Below are 2,074 nucleotides of genomic sequence, written 5' to 3' on the forward strand. Positions count from 1 at the left end.
ACTGCCCCAAGGAGGAATTCTGCCTATGAGAGAGAACCCCAACAACCCCATATGCTGAAGGCCTTTTTGGTGCCTTCTCACCCAGGGGTCTGTTCGTGTTCCTCTTCCAGCCTGGTTCCTGTCTCCCACTGCCCGAAGTGCTGCTCGGGGGCATGCAGGAAGCCCCCGTGCTCACTGCCCCTTGCCCTGGCAGCATTGGTGCTGCTCTGAGGCCCCATCTGCAGATGCCTGATGCAACGGGGATGTACAACAAGAACCTGTGTTTTCATTTACCTCTAGTTCTAGCCCAAACTACTCAATCTAAATATCCTTCCATTTCCATCTCAAGCATCTAAGGCAATGGTGTGGGAATAATACGTAACCTAAAAAAAGAAATCAGAAGAAATGCTTTTCTTGACCCCTTTGGCATTACAGAACGTTATTCCGCTAACACCTTCCTGCAGGACTTGCTCGTGCTGGGCTTTTTGGTATCGTTCCAAGGTGTCTGTGGCTCCAGCTGTGCGCAGCAGCGCGGCACACGCTCGCCCAGAGGATGCTGACCCTGGGGTCCGCAGCAGCCCTGACACTGGAAGCCTTTTCCTGTTGACTAAGGGCTTCAGCGTCTCTTCTCTTACCTTTAGTTTCCTTCTCCGAAAGCTTCCGCGTGATAACAGGACACAAATGAGAAGTCAGGAAACTGCCTGATATGCCCCAGTTGCCCAATTAATCACCGGTCCGTGTGTCTGCGGTGATGGGCCCTGACAAACAGCGGTGTTGCAAGCCCTCCTCCCCCTTCCGACTGCTTATCTCCTCCAAAATCCCTGCTCCCGAGCTCAGCTCTGCCCTGCCCCAGCAGCACACTGTGACAGCAATGGCTCTGTCCCAAGTAAACAGGAAAAGGAAAGCCGAGGGACGCAGCCTGCAGCTGGCACAGGTGGAGCCAAAACGCTGGGCCATCCCGTTCATAACACGTTTCTGTGCATTTGTAATGTTAAAACACACGTTTCTGTGCCTAAGCAAACAACCCCTGACAGATCTGTGCAGCTGCTTGCTCTAGGCCCAGCCGGGACACACGGCCTTTCCAACCAGGTAATCCATGCCTCTGAGCTGGGAGGGACAGCATTAATGTCTCTCTGTAAGTATAATCTCCTCTCTTCCAGGCCCCAGGGAGCACAAAACAGCCGAAACGAAGCCTACTCCAACTGCTCAATCCATGTCTGGATCTGCCCCCTGGGCTGAGGACAAGGACAGGCCTCGGCACCCAGGCCTGTGCTGACCCGGCTCCGGCAGCAGTGGTGCAGGAACAGGAAACCATTTTTCTCCTCTTCAAGGTTTTGGTGTAATTTGAGAACCAAGCCCCATGCAGATCGGAACACGTTAGTAATGTCTGGAAAGTAATTATGGCATATATTATTATTTTAATATTTACTAAGTGCTGACAGTACAATGCCTTTATTAAAACTTTGGGGGAGGGTGAAATACGCACCACAAAGCATGGCGGGATGAGGGTAGTCGTCTGAAATTGCTCATTTATATTTCAATTTTACAGTCACTTTCCTGTGACCTACTTTTAATCATACATTGTTTTCTTTGCGGCTTAAATCATGTAAGGTGGTTAATGATTTTAATTTAAAGTTCTCTGAGGAAGAATGTAAATAATACTTCTGCCTAGTGGAGGCAGGCTGTGAACTTCTTATTGAGAAGCAATTTATCACTGTATTGAAGAGCAATGGAAGAGGTTTAACTTCGCCAGAAGCTGGAAGTCTTTCTTTTCACTTGTTCTGACCATGTAAGAGCAATATGCCAAGGGTTATCAGGAGAGCTCTGTGTTAAAAAATAAATTGATGAGACTGGATTACTTTTGGCCTTTGGATTCTTTTTTCTTAAAACGAGGGAAATCCAGTAAGGTAATTTGGCAAAATCAAAGAGCAGTATTATATATATCTATATATCTAGGCATCTAGATATATAGATATGTTTGCCTGGCCTGGCAGGCTGGATAATCTAATGCAATCCAGGTTTTCTGATTTTTTTTTATTTTATTTTTTTCTCAAAGCAAACATCATAACTGACCGAGTTAGGTTTAAACTTTTTA

General features: G+C 47.1%; 1 long non-coding RNA gene across 1 annotated transcript; it reads left to right on the plus strand.

The window, feature by feature from the left end:
- The first annotated feature begins 997 nt into the window (after positions 1-997).
- LOC137862508 (uncharacterized) lies at positions 998-1,837 on the plus strand. Its single transcript, XR_011100332.1, has 2 exons — positions 998-1,068; positions 1,120-1,837. It is a non-coding gene; the product is annotated as an uncharacterized lncRNA (long non-coding RNA).
- The last annotated feature ends 237 nt before the right edge of the window (positions 1,838-2,074 follow it).

This window comes from Anas acuta, chromosome 11 (assembly GCF_963932015.1).
Source record: "Anas acuta chromosome 11, bAnaAcu1.1, whole genome shotgun sequence".
NCBI classification, from domain to species: Eukaryota; Metazoa; Chordata; class Aves; order Anseriformes; family Anatidae; genus Anas; species Anas acuta.